This window comes from Corvus cornix, chromosome 18 (assembly GCF_000738735.6).
Source record: "Corvus cornix cornix isolate S_Up_H32 chromosome 18, ASM73873v5, whole genome shotgun sequence".
Classification (NCBI taxonomy): domain Eukaryota; kingdom Metazoa; phylum Chordata; class Aves; order Passeriformes; family Corvidae; genus Corvus; species Corvus cornix.
The window spans coordinates 7,857,436-7,879,833 of NC_046347.1; the positions used below are offsets into that span (position 1 = coordinate 7,857,436).

Sequence of the window (22,398 nt, forward strand, 5' to 3'; positions counted from 1 at the left end):
AATGCTTTGATCTGACTTCCATAATGTAAACATTCTTATTGTAGTCAACTTACCTGTAGAAACACGGATTAATGTTGAACAGGGAGGCTGGAGTGCATTTAGCATCAGCTGTAACATTGGAGCAATGGAAAATGGGATTCTTAAATGTTTGTTCATCTCTCCTGGTTTTACACAGGCTTCCATGAGCTCTGTGAACCTTTTCCATCTTAACACCACTAAGATATGGAATAGCCATTGACACAATTAACATGTTATGAAGGGATAACAAATTCAAAAGGGTGAGAGCCCAAAATGACACCTGTAATACTGATTTGAGAAGTAGCAGAGAGGTCCTGTTTTTTCAGATAGACGGTTTGGGTTCCACTGCACTTGAGATTTCTGTTTTCTTCTTATTGGGCTATTTCTTGCTCTCTGAAACTTCTCACTTCTTGTATTTTGGACTGTGAGATCTTTGAGATAAACCTTGGCACCATGAGAGCCAACTGTCCAGGACCTGTTGCCATAATGCAAAAGTTTAATTGTGTGTCGCTGCAGCAGTTGATTTTATGAATTCCCTGTGTTTCCATCAAGAATCATTTAACTGCCGATCATGAAATTTTGGCATAGCAGATTCTTACAGTTGTTCAGAAATAACTGATTGCACTGCAGATTTCAGCATCAAACCTGGGGGCAGACTTCAATCCTGCCATTGTTTCTGTGATCTCGGAGCAGCTCAAAGCAGGGGGGTGAGGCAGAAAGTTTATTTATTTCAAAAAAACTAACAAGAGTTTTAAACATCGGTTACAATTCCAGATAGAAAATGTTTCGTTTCTAAGCAATACTTCAAACTGATGAGAGCACTTAATGGAAGTTTATCTTTACCTGAACCAAAGAAAACGATGCTGTTCGCAGCCCTGTGTGATGCCCGTGGCCGTGCTGAAAGGAGCATTTGATTAGGAATGCCTTGGCCAGGGCGAGATCTGGAAGCTTTGGAGTCTGCCCCGGGTGTCTTGGCAACGATACACAGTTGAGAGCCCACATCAGCACAGACACAGAGCGCGTCCCAGGTCTGGCTTCACACCCCACTTGTGCAAGGCAAGAGAGAAAACTTTGCTGCTGCCCAGACAGGCTTTAGAGACACTGCAGTTCTCGTAGAGACTTTCACAGCCTCTCTCAGTAAGTACAAATTTAAATTAAGGAGTGTTTTCTTCCTTCTGAAGTCATATTTGTTAAGCGTGCTGTAGTTCAGGGATGTAAATCAGGCTAAAACGCACAGTTAAAATTTACAGAAGCCTGTTTTCAATTAGTGTGAAACTGCTTTAACTAGCCATTAACTGAGTGGTATGGGACTGAAGGAGCCGAGTCTTAGAAAACCCTAGAGACTGGGAAAGCAGAGCCTGACTCTTCCCCCCTTGTCGGCTTGTTCTTTTCAGAAGCGAGCCCGTGGCATTGTGTGTGCAGAGACACCTACAGCAGAGCAGGGACAGCCCCGTGGGCTCTGCACATCTCCCCCTGCACGGCTGATGCAACAGGAGCCCTGCAGTGCACTGGGGCCATTCCCACGCCTTGGATACTGAAGGCAGAGACTGTGATGAAGCAGGCTTGAGGAGAAAAACTGAGCTGAGCTGTTCCCTGTTTTCTAAGGTGTCTGTTTTCTTAAGCAGAACTGGAATGTACTGTGAGGTTTTGTTCCCACCGAGCTTTACTACTTTCTGAAGTGTTTGTGTTTGCTTTTAGTGGAGTAAAAAGTGATTGTGGAATACCTGGAGATTTGTCCCAAATCAGGGGAGAGAATATGATTGTGGTTGTATGGCTGGTTTAGGATAGTGTCTGAATCCATCTCTAACCTCTGTCACAGCCTCAGTGTGGCCTCAGGGAAAGAGCTGATCTCCCTGTGCACTTAAAGCAAGCCCCCACAGAGCCTTTCTCCCTGGCATGTGATGTGCCTGCGTGGGCTGCACTGGAGTGGGTGGGCATGACTGGCTGTTTCGGTGCTCATGGCAACCTCTCCCCGCATCTTTGATGCAAACAGCAGTTGCTGCAGGGATGTCTGCACTCCTGGTTGAAACGTTTTGCAGCAGATGTGTGCACAGATGGTGGCACATCCTGTGAAGAAGCATGTTCCTATGAGGTACATGCTAGGGTAGAGCTGTGGGACTCACAGGCACAGCAGAGGGCTGGGCTGGCCCAGCTCCCTGCGGTGGTACCTGTGTTCCTCTAGGGAAAGGCTGGGGCAGTGGCGCAGCTCCTCATGTGCAGTTCTCTCACAGCTCAGCTGCCTAAATCTGTCTCCTGAGGAACACAGCTCCCATCAGTTTGCTGGGTGGTCACTCAGGCTGCTGCCAGGGAGCTGCGTGTGTCTGCTTGTCCTTCAGCCAGGGACAGGGACCCTCTGTGCCACCCAGCCCCAAACGGCAGCATTTCGCAGCAGCTCCTGGCGCAGGGATGAAGGAGATTAGTCACTGAGTACAGTGAGTGAAGGATTCTGATCTGGTCCTTTGGGAATAGTGAACACTGCAGTGAGAGAAAGGGAAGTCATGACTCAATTTATCAATGCTTTTTGATTGGGCACTTGTACAAATGCTTTCTGTGGGGGGACCATGAGTTTAAAGGAACTTCGTTCAAAGACTTCACACATCTGATGCTCAGGCCAAATCCCTGTAGCTTTGGTTCCCTGTTGGAATGAATGTGTAGTTCAAGTGAGGGCTGTCATACTTGGCTGGCAGCCAGATGAGGCTGCTACACCTCCTCATCTCTCCTTGGCCCAGAACTGCTCACAGCAGTGTCTGTGGGAAGCCAGCTGTGGCACAGCCAGGGACCTCTTGGGCTGAGGGTTGACAAGGATTTGGCTGGCCCCACTCTTCTCCACTTCCAGTATCACTTGGGAGATGCCAGAACCTTGCCATTTAAATCAGCAGAGCTCACTGAAGTCAGCACTGGGACTGTGCACCCTAATTAAGAGTCTGGCCTGTCGTTTCAGAAAGAATCTGACAGCCTTGGTGAGTGAGAGGTGTGTCCCTGTGCTCCCTTGGGCAGAGCGTGGTTCAGGTGGTATGGGGTGAACTCCTTGGGTGTAGTCTGCTGTTGATTAGATGGTTTGGATTTTCCTCCTGCCTTGAAAAAGGCCATGCACTCCACGGCAGTATCCATACGGATATTGGTGATTACTCCCCTGCAGCCTCGTGTGGTGGCCTCAGGGATTTAGTATAGCTTCAGCATTGCTGAGCCCGTTTCTGAAGAGAACTGCTTTGTGTCACCCACATAACCTGTGCACATGAGCTGTGCTCTTCCCGGCTCAGAGGTGCCAGTTGCCTCTGAACCGTGCCTCTGCCATGGCTGATGGGGAATCATCCTGGGAAAGATGCAGAATCAATCACATCCTTATCATGTCGTGGCCCAGTTCACTGTAATACTTGTTTCCTAAAAGGCTGCTTAGGGATTCCTAACCCATTTTTTTCCCCTTGAAGAAAAACATCATATTTTAGTAGCAGAAACCCGCATGGATTAGTTAATTCCAAATCCCAACATATTGTGGTGTTTCCTGTCTGTTTCCCTCATTCATCTCAGTGTATAAAATGTGCTCCATGAGGAGACTTTCCACGAGCATGGAGCAAGTCTCCTTTCATCTGTGCCTCCCTCCTCCCTTGCCGAGTGTTTGTGTGAGTTAAATAAAGCGTCAGGGTTGGTCAGCTCCAGCTTGGACTCATCTCCTGAGTATTTAGGCCTCTGTCTCTCCCGCCTTAATCTTCCCCCTGCTTTCTTCCTGTTCCTTCCTCTATTCTCCAGTAACAGTGCCACCTAATTAGGTCATGGATTGTTTCATACTCAGAACCTTTCAAGAGGTTTTCCAGTAGCTGTGGGTTTTGGTACTCAAGGCGCTTGTTCTGCTTGCCCAGCTTTCCTGCTTTGTGCCTCTATTAACTTCTCCTAACACCGAAATATTTCTCATTCACATGGCTGCGGCAGTAAAAGCCATGTTAGTTCCATAACAAGCTGCTACTGACTCCTCAGGGAGCTCCCAAAGAAACATTTTACTCTGAGATAAATCTGCTTTTCTGCATTCCCTACTGTTTTATTAATAAGGATATTTTCCTGAGAAGGAGATTCTCACATAAGGCCGCCTGCAGCTTCAGCGGCTGCTCCTCCCTGGAGCCCAAATAATGCCTCCTGTTTGCTCAAGATTTTGGGGTCCGTGTCTGGGTAACAACACACACTTTGCTGCTTTCAGGGCAAGCAGGAGTCAGCAGCATGTTGAGACATACCTGGGAGTATGGCCTTTAGCTCATATGAAACAGACTTAATCCACAGTGTGGTTGGCCCCAAATTTTATTGTATCCAGGTTCAAAGGACTCATTTACCATGACACGTTATTTTTCTTTCCAAACGAAGTTCAGTTAAGCCTTAAGGAGTAATTCCAAAGGATGTTCTGGTCAGTATAATCAAGAGTAGCAGAATTGGATTTTTTTATATCTGTAACCAAAATCTAAGAAACACTCGATACATCCAATTAAACCTGCAGCCAGAAGTCTGTGACAGGATGAGCTGGGGCTAGATGCAGACCTTACAGTGGGTATTTGTAGCAGATTGCTACCTCCTTCCTCAAAATAAAATACCCGTTTTCTCCTGTTCGCTAATCCTAGCTTTGAAAGCAATTTAATACATGGTCTAAATTATGGTTGTGAATTATGGTATCCCCAAATATTCTTAATAGCTGTATAAATACACAGAAAAAAGCCCAAAACCAAACAGATGAAAGAAGAGCTGATAATTCAGAAGGATTGAAAAGATTTCTACTTTTCTTCAGAGTTAATTGAGAGCAAAGGCTGTTGCCCCTTTACTGCACAGATTTCAATTAGGCTGACAGCAGAGCTGGTCACAGAAGGCTGAATCTGGCCTGTAACAATTTGTCAAGGAAAATCTTTCCTGTTTCAATCATTGAACCTTATTAAATCAATTTCATACAATGTTTTAGTCATTGCCTTTCATTCATGCCCAGCTAAAGCTTTTTTATAGCAAGCAGCGACAACGGAGTTTGCATACTGGAAATAACAAGACTGGCTTTGCCTGGTCACATGCTGCTTAAGACTGTCCAGAAATTTTCGTGCTGCTATCTTCTGTATAAAAAGAGGGGCAGGAGGTGCTTCCAGCTCCTTCTCCAAGCAAGGTACCAGTGCATTCTCACATAAAGCCATGAGGTGAGATGGTGGTATCCAAGTTTTTAGCCTGAGTAAATATTTCACTCAGGATGTTTTGTAACACTTTTCAAAGTGAAGATCACATATGGCTGTGGAGGGACCACCTTGGCTGGCTTTTTTCCTGTGACATTTTTGACATTGCTTGCTGAATGTAGCTTAGCAAAAGATTGGAGAGGTGCTGAAAGATGGGAGTTGGATGAGGGAGACAAGAAAACTACATATAAAGGAAATAAGAATTGGAGGGCAGCTTTCAGGGCAGTTAGGATGTCCCAGACAGGAGCACCACTTGGTCTCCATAAATCTCATAAGGTAGGTTATTCAGTAAACTTCCTGGAGCAGTAGATAACATCTCTTTTGCAGTGCATTTCTGCTCAAATTTGTATCCACGGTTTCTTGTGTCACCTCTGATTTCTTTTGAGATTCACTTCTCATTCCTTAATCACATCAAGCACTTAAACCCAGTGGGAATTTGGAGTAAATCAAGAGTTTTGAGCTCAGCCTCTCCTGCTCTCTGAAGCTGAAATGAGCCAGCCTCAAGAGCTCCTTGAGTTATCCTTTTTGAGCAGGATGTCCTGTCAGGTTTACACGGAAATTACAACTGCCTTGAAATTTTTTTTTCTTCATCTCCCTGTCCCAGCACGTGAGAAATCAGGGATGCAAGCTGACCTCCTGGAGGACAAGGCATGCTGCCAGGGAAGTAGATCTCAGGTCTTTACAGAAGGAAGTGTCACATTACCAGCTGATTAAACCTGTCTGGCAGACTCTAAAGCACAAAGCATTGAGCCAGAAGCAGTAATCCAATAACTGTCTTGAGAGGAGCCTGTGCTGCCTTTGGGGTGTTCCCAGGTGAGTCCCTGCAGTGTCTGTAGCCTCAAAGGACAATCCCCTGGGTCTTGTGCACTCCGACTTTCGAGTTTCGGGTGGAGAAAGGCAGTTGCACTTTGCAGAAGGCACTGAGGGGAGGATTGGTCACACAGCTCAGGGCGTGCTCAGGTGATTGAAAGGCTGGTGGCTCCTACTGGAGTATCTTTAGCTCCAGCCACACAGGCAGCTTAAGAAGCCCAGCAAGCTGCAGCTGGGTAGTGAATTGGTGTTCACATCTTGACACAGGACTGAGGAGCCAGGCTCCCGTGGAGGCTGTGGCTCTTCTCACCCTCTCTTCTGGGTGCCTGTGCCCACAGTTTGTGGTGCTGCGGTGTGGGCTCCTAGAGGGGTTGTGTCACATCCATGAGAATGCCTTGAATATCTTGAGGTTTTGGAGTGGCATTAAATGTCTGTGTTCAGGCAGCTGAAGCCAATCTTCAGTTATGCTGGACACCAGATAGGAGTGACTGATGATGCTCATCCGTCCCTGGGCTGTCACTGCTGCCTCTGCCTGCCTGGGGCTGAGCCACCAGGAAGGAAACAGGGAGCAGACACTCCACATCAGGAATAACTGACAGCAGGGACCCTACATGGACACTGCAATTATTTCCTTCATTTTCCTTTTTCCTAATTGTGTGTGATTGCCATGGGGGGACCACCTACTGTTATACTGTGATTTGAGAAAGCCTTTGAACTTGTTTCTCTTGAGCTTTGGTCATGCAGATGTAAAACAGAAGCAATTAGAACATGGGAGAAGTGAAAAGATCTGGAAGATGGATATAGGAGTCTGGTCAGAGCCTGTTACAGCGGGGATTACTGTAACAAGCATATATCAAACCAGGAGTCCTGTGGAAAAGAAGTATGTATGGACAGATTCGTGGTAGATGTTTCAGAGATGTTTATTTCTCCAGCCGCATGGCCAGGGCTCTGCTCAGGAACCCCGCAGTCACAGGACCCGAGGGTCCTTGCCCACAGAGGGAAACACAAACCAACCAATGGGGAATGAGGCTGACCAGGGGCAGGGAAACCCCGTGTCTCGCCCCCAGGGCCCTGCTCCCAGGGCTCCATGGCAGGGGGGAGGAGCCCCAACAGCTCACCCGTTTTATTTTAATAAAAGGAGAATGAAAACAACTGGATAAACATAACAAGAACAGTTTCAAGGCAAACAAGCCACCCTCCTGAGTCTTTAAATGTCCAAACAGATTCTGTGGAACATCTTAGGGCTGACAGAAGGGAGACAGAACTCTCCGGCCATGCTTTGTGGGGAAACTGAGGCAGGAGAGGGTTTAATTTCTTCCCTCCCTCTTTTCATCCCCCCCTCGGCATCAGAGAGGAATTGTAGGGAAGTGGAATTGTATAGGGAAGCCATGGGGTGAAAAACAGATTAGGAATAAACTGGGGATAGGGCAAACTTAGGAAAGGGTTCATATTGGGTATAGGGTAAAAGGGGAAAGTAGGCTGTGGGTAGGGAAGTTGCTGGGATGGATATTGTTTATAATTTTGTGCATAAGGGCTGCCTTTGACTGGAATACCTCCAGGCCCAGTAACATTCGCTGCTTGTAAACCCTTCTTTCCTTGCACTATATCAAATTGTACAACTTCGCCATCTCCTACACTTTGCAGGTAATTTTTAGGGTTATTCCTTTTAATGGCAGTTCTATGGATGAATAAATCTTCCCCTGTATCATCTCGTGTTATAAATCCATAGTTGTTTTTTACATTGTACCATTTCACAGTTCCTGTAATTTTCATTGCTATAACTTCTCCTATCACGTGCTTGCGTGTTTGTCGTGGCTGCTGGTCCCGCGTGGCCGCCGCCTCGCCGACTCCGACGTCTCGCCAGGTCCCCGCGTTGCGGCTGCTCCGCGCTCTCCGAGCGGCGCTGCTCCGGCACGTGTCTGGGCTCTGCGTGGCCCCGCGCTGCCATCGCCGCCGGCCCCGTGCCCTGTGAGTGGTTCCGCTCCACAAACTCCACGCTGCTTTGAGTGTGGCCCCGTTCCGGCTCGGCGCTGCGCGGCTTCTCGTGTCACTGTGGAAACCGCCGCTTCTCCCTCCACAGGGCTCTCCGAGCCGTGTGCTCAGAGCAGCCTGCCACGCCGATGCCCGGTTCCTGGCTGCTCGTGGCCCACGGCACCCGCGGCGCCTGCGGTATCGCTCCCTCACTCGCGGTCGCGTGGCCGGGGACCCCGAGACAGGGATGGGGTCCGCGATAAGGCGCGTGCTCCCGAGGGGGCCGGGCGCACCCAGCACAGGCACCTCCGCCGGCACGGCTGCAGTTGTGTGCTCCCGGGATGGCGGCCGCGCGGTCTCGGCCATGGGATAAGTACGATCTTCTGCTTTAGGGGTAATGAGACCATACAAATGCTCCTCAAGAGCTTCACTGATTATAAGGTATGGGAAAGCTTCTCTTTGATCACTTACCTTATCCCGGATCTCATCCCAGAAACGCCCCTCACAAGATCCAGGAGGTTCAATATCAAAAAGTAAGTCTCGAGAAATATAGGAGAACCTTTTGAAAAGCCAGTTAAAAAAATGTTCTAGATCTCCTGGTTGCATTACTTTTTTGTTTTGTTGCTCAAGGATTCCTTTTACTTCTAGATACATTTTTTTCTGTGGCTCAGAGAGCCCCATTTCCCACAATTCTTCCATAGTCCAGAGAGAATATCCAAACCAAGATGAGAAGAGAGAGGTCTAGAGTGGTTTTTTACTCACGAATTTTCTGTCCTCAGGGATCGGTGTCTTGCCTGCATTCCTCCACCAGTTTGTTACCGCGGGGATTACTGTAACACGCATATATCAAACCAGGAGTCCCGTGGAAAAGAAGTATGTATGGACAGATTCGTGGTAGATGTTTCAGAGATGTTTATTTCTCCAGCCGCATGGCCAGGGCTCTGCTCAGGAACCCCGCAGTCCACAGGACCCGAGGGTCCTTCCCCACACCGGGGAACACAAACCAACCAATGGGGAATGAGGCTGACCGGGGCAGGGAAACCCCGTGTCTCCCCTCAGGGCCCTGCTCCCAGGGCTACATGGCAGGCGGGGAGACCCCAACAAAAGCCAGCTCTGCAAAGGGGATGGAAGAGAAGGAGGGCAGGTTTAGCTCTGGAGTGAAGAGCACTTTTCCCCTGAGACTTGCATGAAGACTTAAGCCACACCTGCAGCATCCATGCTGTTTTCAGGCAGAACAGTTGTATCTGCAGGACAAGTACAAATGCAAACTCTCCTGGCAGAGCTGCCATTTAGCCGTGTATCTGAAGCATTTACTTCTTATCAGTTGTTACTCACAAGTGCATGGAAGTGCCAGAATGCAGCATTTATTCTCTGTGACCCTGGAAGATAGAAATTATTCCTGGCAAGGAGGGGCTAGCAGCATTGAGGAAGTTGTAGGAGCAAAGCAGTCTGGTAGGACACACTTTCTGTCCTCCTTTAAGCTTGGTGGATGAAGGGCACCAGAAGTTTCCAACCTTGTCTCCTGGCCTTGGGGAGCCTTGGCCTGCCTGTAGGAGCTCATGGGATCGACACTGTCCCCAGGCAGGGCACAGAAGCACCTGACAGGGAGATTAAAGCAACAGAGATGTTCTTGAAGTGTAGCTGGGACCCAACACAAGTGAATATAACTGAATGAGGGTTTTGAGGGCCAATGCAAAATCTGTCTTTATTGAAAGAAAGGTTTGCTACTGATGTCAGTAGCTTTTAGACCAGGCTTGGGCAGAAGTGCTTGTGCTCACTGAGTCATTGCAGGCTGCCTTTTTCTGGTGGCCAGCTTCCTTCGGCATAGTTGGATGTCAAAAAACCACATTGCTTTTCCTAGAAGCAGCAGCTGGAGTATTGGTTTCAGCTGGGGAACTCTGTGGTGGACTTCATTCAGGGCTTGGGGAGACTTCCAGTTTTGATGTTAGCGGTGATTTAATGATAAAACGGCAGCAGGACTTGGGAAGGAGAGACGATCCAGTGAGGCGCCCTCACAAATAGCTGTGTCCTGTGTGCTGGGGAGCCAAAGCACTGCTGTTGCTGCAGGTCCCTGCCCAGGGCTCAGTCATTTGTCTGAGCACCAGTGAACAAAAGCACAGATGTAGAAGGAAATGCATCCTCTCTGCCACAGCAGAAAACTAACAATGAAATACTCTCACCCCATCCTTGCCCATTGCTCGGAGAGGAAGGAAGGGGTGAAGCTGAATTTTTGAGGAAAATATTTCCAGGATGAGGGTAATTCTAGTCCTGTGCAGCATCCATCCTAGCAGGGTGCTGCATCTGAGTTCTGGGGATGGCATTGCAAGAATAGGGAAAGAAACATCCAAGTCCTGACTGTAACACTTTTCTTGTCTGAGCTTGGAGAAGTCACGTGAAGGTAGTTTTAGGGCTGGAGACCACCTAGGCTGTATTCCTGCTGTTCAGCAAAGCCTGTGTTACTTTGAGCTTTTATCACACAAATATGGAACAGAAGCAATTAAAGGGTGGGAGTAAGTGTCTGGACACCTTTAAAAGCACAGCCTCTCTCTGTCAGATTTCTTTGCAGTGAAATGGCAGTAGCCACTCTTTCTTTTCATGCAAGTGTTAAGAAATTACACTGATGGTATCCAAGCTGCATTGCCCTGGAACTTTCTTCCTTGTTCCGTGTCTGCCCTGCAGCACCAGACAGCACTTCTAAAAGGCCAGTGAGCAAGAAAAGCTTCTCCTGGGCGATTTGGGGAAATGGGTGCAGCTGTTTGTTCACAAAACAGCAGCATTGCAGGTGGGCAGCACTGAGCCACCTGTGCAGACTCCCTCTGCAATAACCCCGGGTTTCCTCATGTCCTTTCTGGTGCTCTCTGTCTAAAGATTATTCTCTATTGGAATAAACTTATGATATGTAGAAACTATTGCAATGATCCCAGAAGAAACCACAAACTCCAGACGTGAATTTCTGACTGCTTCCAGTTAAACACACACAATGGGTCCATTTTACGTCAGCTGGCATTTGTCAAACTTATCACAGTTTATGTTTACCACAGTATTCTTTTGGGAACCATTAAGACTGCGTGTGTCAACCAGGGAAAAGGCCACGGGAATCAGATTCAAAATATTTACAGTGCTTGCAGCCAGGTTTCACAGCATGGCAAGGGCGTTTCACGCTGCTGGGATTTTGGAGGTGTTGGTGTAGCTCTGCCCCAGGTATTGAGCTGGGAATTAAAGACACAGCAAGGACAGAAGGTGACTGGGACCCTGTACTTGTGCTGCTGAGGACAGATGACTCACAGGCACCCCTTCCCTCCTCACTGCTGCCCAGTGTATACTCTGAAAAATAACAGCAAAAGAATTGACTTTATTAAAGACATTTGCGTTTGTGATGTTTATAGTACAGAGCCTGGTCCTCCTACTTAACTGTATCGTTAGTTAATCCATTCATTTCAGTGGCAAAACCTGACGCTGAGTTGATTTACACTGGAATAATTCCAGGTTAACTAAGCTACAGTCACTGAGCAATCCCAGTTATAAGAACATTCTTGAGTGCTGGGAGAGAAATAAGACAAGGTGGAAGCACAGATACACCTGGCAGGCAGTCAGAGCAGCGTGAGCATTTACAGACCTTACTGTGAAACAGGAATGTGAGGCTGGAAAGAACTTGTGATTGTGTATCTGGATATTCAGGTTCACAGGTGGGGTGCTGGGTTTGTGTCAGAGCGGGAAGTTTGACAAAAAGTGCTGATGAAGACCAGGCTACTGTCCCAGTACAGGCTAAAAATACATTGCATTTGTCATTGTGAACATTTGCACTTATTAAACTTGTTAATAGCCAGTATCAAAAAAGCTCTCCGAGTCCATCTGTTAAAGTGTCTGGCTCAAGCACTGTATGTTCAGGATAAGTTTTTGAAAAGTCCTGCCTTGGGAAAGATGTTTTGCTGACTTTAAAATATTAACAGCATCTTTCTGAAATTTGTTAAAAACGTTTTAGTTTCTCAGGTTTATACATCATGATCAAATTCTCACTGTAACACCACCATATTGAGCAGTGGCTGAGTAATATTGAGATCAGAACTGGATACAAGTGATCCAGCCTTATATTGGCATGATCAGGACTGCAGGCACCTCTTATCAGTACATCAAGGAGACTTGAATAAAATAGAGAGATCATGTACCAGGTGAATGATTAATAATGGTGGTTTTGGATAGCCACTTAAGACAGGATAGCACGCGGATACAAGATTTATGTGGTGGGAAATCTATAAGAAAAAAGCCCTTACATTTTCCAGCCTGATCACAGGACATCACCATTGTGGGATATAAATCTAGAAGATATAAACAATTATTTCCATGCGAGTGCTCAGTTTGGAATTGAAGGGGCTGAACAGTGCAGCTCCATGGTGTGACAGAGCCAAAGGGAATTTCTTCCTGTCACCCCTCCAGTCCCTTGCAGTGGAGGGCCCGGACAGGCTCCTGCCACTCGAGCTTGGAGGAGCCTGTTGTGGTGCTAAAGCTGCCATCCCTCGTGTTGTTCCAGGCAGCACACGCATTTGAGGGTGAGCATCCCTTACCAGTCATTCCCATGCTGGTGACTGGTTTGTCCTGGTGACTGACAGCTGTGATAATGAGGTTATTGTGAGGAGGCAATCAGTGCACAGAACTGTTTTTATGTCTTATGGTCAGGGATCTTGGGGGTTTTGTGCCCTGAGAGGCTCTAACTGGCTGGGCCAGAGTAAAGGGCAGAACATGAAATGACTGTACAAGAAAAATCCCTGTTGCTTTCTCATCTGCATTAGGGGTTAGTTTGTCAAAGTCATTGTAGGGCTTTTTGCTGTAGTATCAAGACAGGGTTTTCTAAGTGTTTTTATGTACCTTTGAAGTGAAAATACCTGGGGAGCAAGGCAAGTCCATTAGTCCCTATGAACAACTGGTGGTTCACAGATGCTCCATTTCTAGGTAAATCCCCTCTGCTGCTCACTCTCTCAGTGCTTACTGAACTGTGTTGAATTAACTGCAGATTTTTACACAGCTAGCTTATCTCAGTACAGTGCTGTGCCCCTGGGAGCCTCAAATCTGAGTCTTGGCTTAGACCAGAACAAAATACTGAGGGATCTGGCTGGGCAAGGATGGCATGGAGAAAGAGGGTGTTATTCTGGTTGCAAGGTTTGATAAAAAACTTATCTTTTGTCTTTTATTGTCTGTTTTTGTCTCACTGGAGGTGTGGAAGCTTTTTCCAAAGCACCACTTTCAGCATGCAAAAATCTTACTTCCTTTCTCTCTCCCCACGGAACTTCTCCTTATTATATATCCGTGAGTTGCAAAAAAAAGCCTCAAACCAGCAGTGGCTACAGCAGTTCCTGTCTCTCAGGGACAAGATTAAAATCCACCAAGACGAAATGTCATGGAAAGCATTGAGTTGTCATTCTCTGGTGCCACAGAAAATTGACTTGCTGTCTCCTGCTGCTGCAGTACAGAGCTGATGGAAGTACCTGGCTTGCTAGATTTCAATATGAATGGAGATGGGTGATGAATAGGAGGCACAAATCACAAAGGTAAAGGAATGTGCTAGGGATGGTCCAGGTTGGAAATTGGATGATTTTGATGTCTGTACTGAGTCATTAAGGCTAGAATTCATGTTTCAGTGATAAGACTGTCCACGTGTAACTTGTAAATTAAAATCTCTATGTTTCTTACTGAGACTGGACTTCCCTCTGTAATAACCAACCATGCCTCTGAAATGCTTTGTAGGCATTACTTACGGGAAGTAGCGGAGGCTTTCCATCTGTACATTAATATTTTAGTGGTTGCTATTTTTTAGCCATATCCAAAAATGAGAATTCTGTTTCTGGATAGAATGGGTGATTGAGCCCATTCCTGACATTGTGCATGATCCAAGATCCTAAACCCAAAAGTAGTCCTGAGCCAAGCATGTATAAATTTGCTGCAGCTGCAACTTAGACTGAAATGATTTTATGAACATTACTTACTGAAACATGCTTAGCCTGACAATCCAGCTCTCTGCTCACAACTGTGGCAGTGTCTTTCCGTCAGAGGGAACTGGAAACATCTGATTCCTCATTTGGTGAAGCAAAGAGCCAAAAGTGAAAGATAAGGGACGCAGCAGCCAAGTGCCACAACGTCACTGAACTGCAGAGCCACAGGAGCCAGACCAGTTCCTGTCTCTCTTGTATCCATGGAGACCCCGGCACTGCAGGGGCTGGGATGCTGGGGTCTGTCACACCATGCAGACACAGGTGACAGGAAGATGGAGCTCAGTTGGCAGGGAGGGCCCTGCAGGGGTCAGTGCTGGCACTGCCGAGGTCCCAGGTCACTGTGAGACAGCAGAGCCCAGGCAGAGCCACACCTTGACCTGGTGGAAATGACCAAACACAGCAAACAGTTCAGCTCCTGCACTTTGCAACCTTCTGATACCTCTGACAAACAACTCTCCACTTAGCTTGGATGGAGAGATCACAGCTGTCAGTGCCAGGGGCTGAGCCAAGGCCACCTTCTGCCCATGGGTGTTTTTTCCCTGGTGACAGCCAGTTCCTGGCATTGGTGGCACTGGGATAGATGACCAGCTCTGTTTCAGGAGTCCCATTATTAGGTATGTGCTACATGAAGACAGCACTGGATTGATAAGACAGAAAAGGTAATGGTCTCAGATGCAATTTTCCAAACAAATAAAACTTTGATCTGCAATGTAATTTAGATTATCTAAGTCCTGCATAGTCTGGGGCCTGAGATGTATCGAGATTCTCAACTAAAAAGACTTTCCTGTGGCACAGTTTGGCATCTTTCAGGGATAACAAATGGAAAAGGCTTTCTTTTAACTTCAGGTCCCTCTTCTCCCCAGGTTTTGTTGTCTTTCCTAACCTCATTCATCTGCTGAAAAACAGGGCTGGGGACAGGAGCTTGTATTGGGCAGACCTTTGAGCACTTCTGAGGCCTTCTGTGAAAGAGATCATGAGGTGAAGCAGAAAATAATGTCTATGTTGCATTAAAAGTCAACATCTTGACAGAGAAGTTTTCTTTTGAGATAGAAAACTGTCCGTTTGAGGACAGAAGAGGAAGGATCAAACATCCTGCAAGCTGTGATCTATCATCATATGGTGCATGGTGAAGTTATCAGTCTAAACACTGTCCTGGATTTGCAAATCTTCATAAGCACAGATGTGCTTTGGGCGCAGTGGGCTCATTGTCCCAAGAAAAATTGAAGGGAGGTCTTGAGTGATGTCTTATTATAGAGATGTTGCTGCTAAAAGCAAATTCTCCCAGCAAGTAAGTGCAGATTATTTCTGTTATTGATTGCCACAGTCTCTGCTTCATTGAGACCACATGGCCTGCTTTGTTTTTGTAGCTGTCTTTTATTAAAACTGACAAAGAGGTATCAGCGTTTGAAAAGATGAGTCTTGAGAGTCCCCTGGGCGGCATTTTCATGCTGTAAAGTGATACTGGCATATTTGATCCACAGATGCTTTTAACACAGTGATAAAACAAAAGCTTTTCTTCCCAGGGTGGTCTTCTATACTACAAAGCTTTCAATTTTTTCCATGCTCAATGGGCCAAGAAGTGGAGAGAACCTGCAATTCTTCCTACCTTAAACTGTGCTCTCAGGATCTGGTCCTGTGTTCTAAACTGCGGAGGACATCCCTATGTATTTCATTTTCTAAGGTATACTTTGCTGCTTCATCAAAGATTCATAATGTGTTTTACATTCACATGGCTTATCTGTACTGATTTTCAGTGTTCCTGAGACTGGTGGTCAGAAAGTTTTCATCCTTCTTTCTGGTAACCAGCATTTACAGTCCCTAATCCTCTCCTGTTCTTGTACCTGACTTTCAAAGAAGCCAGTCAGAGTTTTATTTGAACACACAAACCTGGTTTGATTTTATTTTTTTGGCTTTATATTTGAAGGTATCTAAAAAAATTTAGATCTGAGACATTTCATACTAGGACCTATCATGAGTGGAAATGTTTGACCTCAATCTGTCTGTGCAGCAGCTCCTGATCTGCAAAATGGGAATACCATCTTCTCTCATTTTGAAGAGACTTTATGAAGATAAATTAATCGTTGCAGAGCACTCAGATGTCAGAATGATGAACACCACAGAAAAGCTTGGGGGGAAATAAATAGTTCTGTCTGCAGAGCAGGCTGTTAGTAGTAGCCATAAATAAGACATGAAGCTGCACTTTGATCAAGAGACTAAAGCAGATATTGAATAGTTGCTGATAAACTGAGCACCAGCCAGCCAGAGTCCTGAACACATCCAGACCAGTGGGAAGTAGTGTGTGATTGTGTGATTAAAGAGATGTGTTAATGCAAACGAGCAATAGGACCAAAGTGAAGTTGCACCCCTGAGCTCAGTGTGGGTGTGTCCTTCCTTTTGGATGTTCTGCAGCCTTGCTGTGAGTATGTGCCATGAGAGAAATACTAGTCTCTGGTGAGCATGAATTATTCTCATCCTGGCCAACTGATTCTTTTTCTCTTCCTTTCCTCTGCTAACAAGGTGTGTTACACAGAATAGGAACTAAAAGCTTAAAAACATGTCATCAAAACATGCTCAGAGCTGAAACTACCAAAAAGTTCTTCAGGCAGCAGCCTGTCTTCTACAGACCAGCAAAGCATAATCCCAAAGATTCATGTGTCAGCGGGGCTGTCAGAATCCCCTGCTCCATCCACAGCTCCAGGCTCACGTGAGCCCTGGCCAGTTGCTTGCTTGGCTGAAAAAAAAGCACTGAAGCCTCCTATCCCTGCAGCCACAGTGGAGACAGCTGAGTAAATGTGACTCCATCTTTCTGGTGCAATATGGAGCCACTTGGCTCCACCTTGGTTTAAGCTCTGAAGTGGCTAAGGGATGCTCACACTTTCCTTGCCATCTTCTATGCTCTTGTCAGCAAAGTGAATGTGTCCATGCCCTCAGTCTTGCAGAGTCCTCCTAGCTCATTTCTAAAGGAGAGGCTAGGTATTTTTCACTTGAATTTGCTCATGTGGCCTGTTTTATTTTTTTATTATTGGGTATTTTGACAAAGGTTAAATAGAATAGATTTTGTGTCTGGCGTATTTTTGTAATGCTTTTGACAAAGGTGCTTTAATCATGGATTCACAGCTACGATTATGAGATGCCATCAGAGCTTGACATGAAAAACCTAATGGTATAGTTGCAGTGATGAACAAAATATAAACTGCTTTTCAGAGGGGCCTGGACCATTATCTGGCCTTTGCACTTGTAGCTCTTGACTACTTGTCAATAAGGGGTTTTGGAGAGGAATACAGAAAATTCCTCCAAACGCCTCATTAAGCAACCAAAGTGTAACCTGCTGATGGCAGAGAGGCTGCAAGTAGCTCGTGTCTGGAGAGAGCAGTGGGCGAGTCCCCTGAAATGTCTTCATGCTGTAATTGCATGTCACAGAGTCGGGTCCAACATCATTACTGGCCCAAGGAATCGATGCCAATGGGCCCTCAGCCAGCCCCCGTCCTGCCTTTGGTGCTCTCACCTTGCACAGAGACCTTCTCCAGCGAGCCCTGTGCTTGACTGGAGCTGTTTGGTGTCCCTGGCTGCCTGCCCTGCTTGTGAGGATAGCACACAAGCAAGCGCTCTGCTCTAAAGGTCATGGGGAGAGCAGACCCCCATGGTGTAGAGTCTAAATTGCTGCTTCCTTAGTTACTAAAATAAGCCTCTTTGCAGGCACTTGGGGTCTTGTTTTTTGGGAGTGGGAGCAGGGGTTGAGCTGTGCCTGCTGCACCCAGAGCAGTGTTCCCCTGCAGCTGTAGTTTGGAGCTGACCTCTTCACCCTGTTCAGGGATGAAGGGATGGGGGAGGGCAGAGAAGAAACTGTAGAAAGTTCTGGAAAGGCTCTGCCAGCTGTAAATGCAGCCTGTTTCTGCCCCCTCTGCAGTCTTCAGCTTCCCTGCTCCACACTTGTCCTGTGTTCATCCTATCTCAGCCTCCTCCTGACTTCCCCTTAAAACAAATCATGGGAACAAGTTTTAGTTGGGAGCAAGTTCATTCTCTCCTCTTTTCCCTACATCAAAATGTCTTTGCCTGTTCTGATTGCAAGGTCTTTGGGGCAGGGACTGTATGCTCCCTGTGTTTTGGCAGAAACTGCCTTAATTAGGGATCGTTCTTGGTTTGTTCTGTCATAATAAAAGGGATTCATAATAATACTGCAGTAACTCACACCAGTCTTACTGCATTTCCTTCAAAGGGAGCACTCCAAAATAAGATGAGAGTAGATGAGATGAAGATCAGACCAGCTGTAATTACAAGTCTGCGATATCTCATTTTGGAGCACAGCAGTTACACGCAGTAGTAACTTGGCCAGCTCTTATTGTAGGGGAAAAACCCACACAAAAGGTATTTTTACGTAAGTCTCTGTAAAATAGCCCCCAATATTCATCACAGAGAGCATGATTAAAGGCTCTTGAAGCATGAATGGAGTTGCCAGTTTTCATGAGATAATTAAGACGCAGGTTTGGTGTATATATATTCTGGTGATCTCATTATCTTCATTATTAATTAGTCTCTGTTCTTCACATTTCAGCTCCAGTTTCTTGTCATTAGTGTGACTCACCTGTGAGTGATGCCTTAGTGAGATGCAGAGGAAGGATTCTGCCTCTGGAACAGCAGAGGAGGTGCCAGGCTTTGTTCAGAACTGCTCCAGAGAAACTGCAGTGCTTTGTACCAGATCAGCAGGTTTCCCTGCCATAAACAATTTCAATAATGTGCCCTGCCCAGTGTTTCTGGGCCAGGAGCCCCTGGTTTCAGCAGGCACTCTAGGTGTTACTGGAAGTCATAGAATCGTGGAATCATAGAATGGTTTGGGTTGCAAGGGACCTTAAAGATCTTCATGTTCCAACTCCCTGCCATGCCTCACCACCCTCACAGGGAAGGGGACAGCAGTGATTGTGATTTAGGCACTCAGTGATGTATTCAGCAATCTTCTTCTAATCACCCAAATAACGAATATTTTTCCCAAATTTTCTCTGGCATGCTTCTGCAAGCACCTTTTTCAGGATGCATAGTGTTTGTTTGGGAGATTTGTGGGATCTGGCAGTACGGAGCATCCTTTAGCCGATGTAGCCATCTCTTTTCTTTCCTGTGGTAATGAGGATAAAAGTTTACTCTCCATTGACAGCTATTTGTCACCATCCTCAAACCCGGAGCACAGGTACTTTGCAGGTACACTTAGTACAACTGGCATATGGATGGTGGGATTTAGGAAAAAACCACAATAAATAAGGTGGAAACTGAGTGTGAAGGAACGCCCTGCCGTTTTCAGGGTCCAGCTGTTATGGCACTGGATGAGTATATCCGGCACTGAACGGCCTCCCTCTGAAAAGCAGCCAGTCTGCTGTTGATGGAGTCACAAATACCATGCTCAGGAGGGTCTCAACGTGCAGAGCCGGCTCATGCAAACCACGCACAAAGCCTGGAGCGTACTTCAGTGTCTGTGGTCATCTGAGCAGTCACTAACCTGCACAAATTCCTCAGCTGCCTGAAATCATGACAGGAGAATAGACTCCAGTCTCAGATGGGAAAAATGTATCATGCAAGCTCTCCTTCCGTGACGCTGACTCAGTTGAGCTGCAGCTGCACCAAGCGGAAGCTGCTGTCCCGGGCAGACATGCAGACACCCTTCCTCTGCACCCTTGCAGCTCTTAGGCATGAAGCACTTAAAGGCCTGCGTCACTTCCAAAATTAATCCTCATTCCTTCAAGAGGTGATGGTCACCTGCTGTCCATCAGCCATGACAGCGTGCTCTGCTTTTCCCTTTGTAGGAAAAAAATCCTAAGTCATATTAAACAGAAAATTATCTCTTTACCATGAAATGTGTAAAAATAAGGTTTTTGTCTCAATAGAGATCAAAGGCAGCTTATAACAATCTCCACTTAATCAGGCTTAGCTTTAATGAAGTGAGAAATGGACCTGTATTATAGCTAGGGTTATTACTTAATAAAGATTTTATACAGTCATTCCTTAATGAGGAGTGATTGTCTAAACTCCTTACATTTTCTAGGATCTTTATGAGAAATGCTTCTATCAATGAGAGATTTGTGCCTTCTCAATTATTATTGTGTAATAAATGTCAAAGCCCTGGGTAGCAAACTGAGTAGTGTATTCAGCAAGTGTACCACACAGTTGTGCCTATGTTCTTAACATCTCTATTATAATATTCATTTTAACTATTGCTACTTTATCTGTTTAATGCTTATTTTACATTTTTCTCATCACAAGCTGTTGAAAGTAGATCTGTGTCGGGTAATGGTTGTGTAATTGTCAGGTTTCACAGTGTCCATAGTAGTGCCTGATCTGTGTACCAATATAAATACTTCTGACTTGCATTTTTCAGGAAACTATTAGGAAATGTACTGTGCAGGTAATTATTTCACGCGTGATTGTTGTTTATTCTGCAGTGAGCCCCTGACATACAACTGTCTCTCAAATTGAATGCTGAAAGGAAAAGCAGATTTTAGAAGTGTCCTATTTAAAAAGCAATGAAGTTGTCTGTCCCTAAATCTGTCTTCTAGAAATGGTTTTCCCATTCATTTAGATTAATGAATAGGAGGATGTCTGGGAGGTGTTTTTGATTCCTGTTGTACCATTCATTATCAGCTTCCTAGCTTCCCAGGAGAGCTCCTGAACAGGGTCTGGACTCCCACTGCCACCGCAGGGAGCCCGAGGTCTTCTGGGTCTCCTGTGTGTGCGGACCTGCCCTGAGCTGTGCCCTGCTGAGTCCCAGTGAGCTCCTTGGACACGTGGGGACGGCAGTCTGCGCTGGCTGAAGCTGCACTTGGCTTTCATCTGTTGCTGTTACACTTTGTTACACTAAACCTAAGGCATCCCTTCCAAAACGTCTGTGCTCAGCAGAGACGGAATTCTTTTCATTTTCTTTCAATGAACTGCGAAAAGGGTCAAGTTCAGTGAATTGCTTTAAGCATTAAAGCTTAATTAATTTCTTTCTCTTCTTTTGCTTTTTGAACAGCAATACTTTACACTTAGAAGTCGCTGTCTGTGATGAAAATGAGGCAGGCTCAGGGAACACACAGGACATTAGATGTTACGCTAGTAGATGGGTTCGTGTCTGCCTGCTTTGCTCTGTTTTCTGAGAATTTCCTTATCCCTTCAAGTAACTTTTGGGCCTCTCTGGAAAACGCCCTGTCTTTGGGCACAATAAAGTCCAAAATATTTTAGAAGTATAAAGTACTTAAGTGATCTTTCAGTGACTTACATTTACAGCATCTCTGTAACTCTGTGTATGAGCATTGGTACAAAAGTACGCCCCAAAGAGCTTTGCCACTTTTGAACTACCTGGAAGTAACTTTAAAGACAGGCTTTGGAATATGGCCAGATCAAATGGCAAGGTAAGGGCTGGGGATTCTTTCCTTTTCCAAGTCTTTCAGTGCTATTACAGTTGGGAGGGAGGTGTTTGTTTGCTGGCTGAATCCTGCAGGATGGTGTTTCCTGCCATGTGTGACACAGCAGTGACAACTGTGACAGTCAGTAAGGGCAGGGTTTGGCTCCCAGATAGGGATTTTACAGAAAATAGGTTTTTTGTATTCTCCCTTCTGCCTTGGAGTCTTCTGCTGCAAAGGCGCAGAAACAGATTCTATTTCTTTATTAGCACAGACAGCACAGTAAACACAGCTCTTATGAGGTGTTGTGAAAAAGGAAGTTACACAACTTCTAAGAAGTGAAGTGAATGTAAAAAACGAAGTCAGTGTGACTGTTCTCAGCCTTTTTGTTTTGCTTCTCATTATCTTGTAACTAAAGGGATTAAAATCAAGGACAAAACAGGCATCACTTCCTAACAGGATCTGTTTTGCTTTGAGCACACTGAGGGTGCTTTAGCCTGACACCACCATCCCGGGGAGGCCGTACATGTGTTCAGTTGTTACTCTATTGTAGGAATGAGGGTTCACCAGGCAGGTGAGGCTGTCCCCAGTGAACCCTGATGTCCCCAGAGATTGTCCCTGCCTGGGGACCTGACAGCCCTCAGAGGCTGCACCTGCCACTGCAACCCCTTCACTTATGAGGCATCAGAAACCCAAAATCAGTTTGTAAAAATGCTGTTCCATCTCAGATGTATTCCTGCAAACTCACCACCTGCAGGAAGATTGTCCATAACCCTGGGGTGAGAAGGCCCTGTCCACCCTGGCCTTGAACACTTCCAGGGATGGGGCATCCACAGCTTCTCTGGGCAAGCTGCACCATGTACATACATAATTATATAAAAAAATATAAATTACATACCATTTTCTTTTATATATAATATAAAGTAATATCATATCATATAACATTATGTAATATAGAAGGAATTAATCAGGTTTTAGTCGGGTTTTAAGCCACATTTTATTCCTCAGGAATCCCAGGCATCTTCCCCTCTCACCAGCAATTGCAGATAATTTTAATTACGG

General features: G+C 45.9%; 1 protein-coding gene across 3 annotated transcripts in view; it reads left to right on the plus strand.

Annotated features, from left to right (window-relative positions):
- Positions 1 to 22,398, plus strand: part of RAB11FIP4 (RAB11 family interacting protein 4) — a 125,231-nt gene that overhangs the window by 70,987 nt on the left and 31,846 nt on the right. The window lies entirely within an intron of this gene.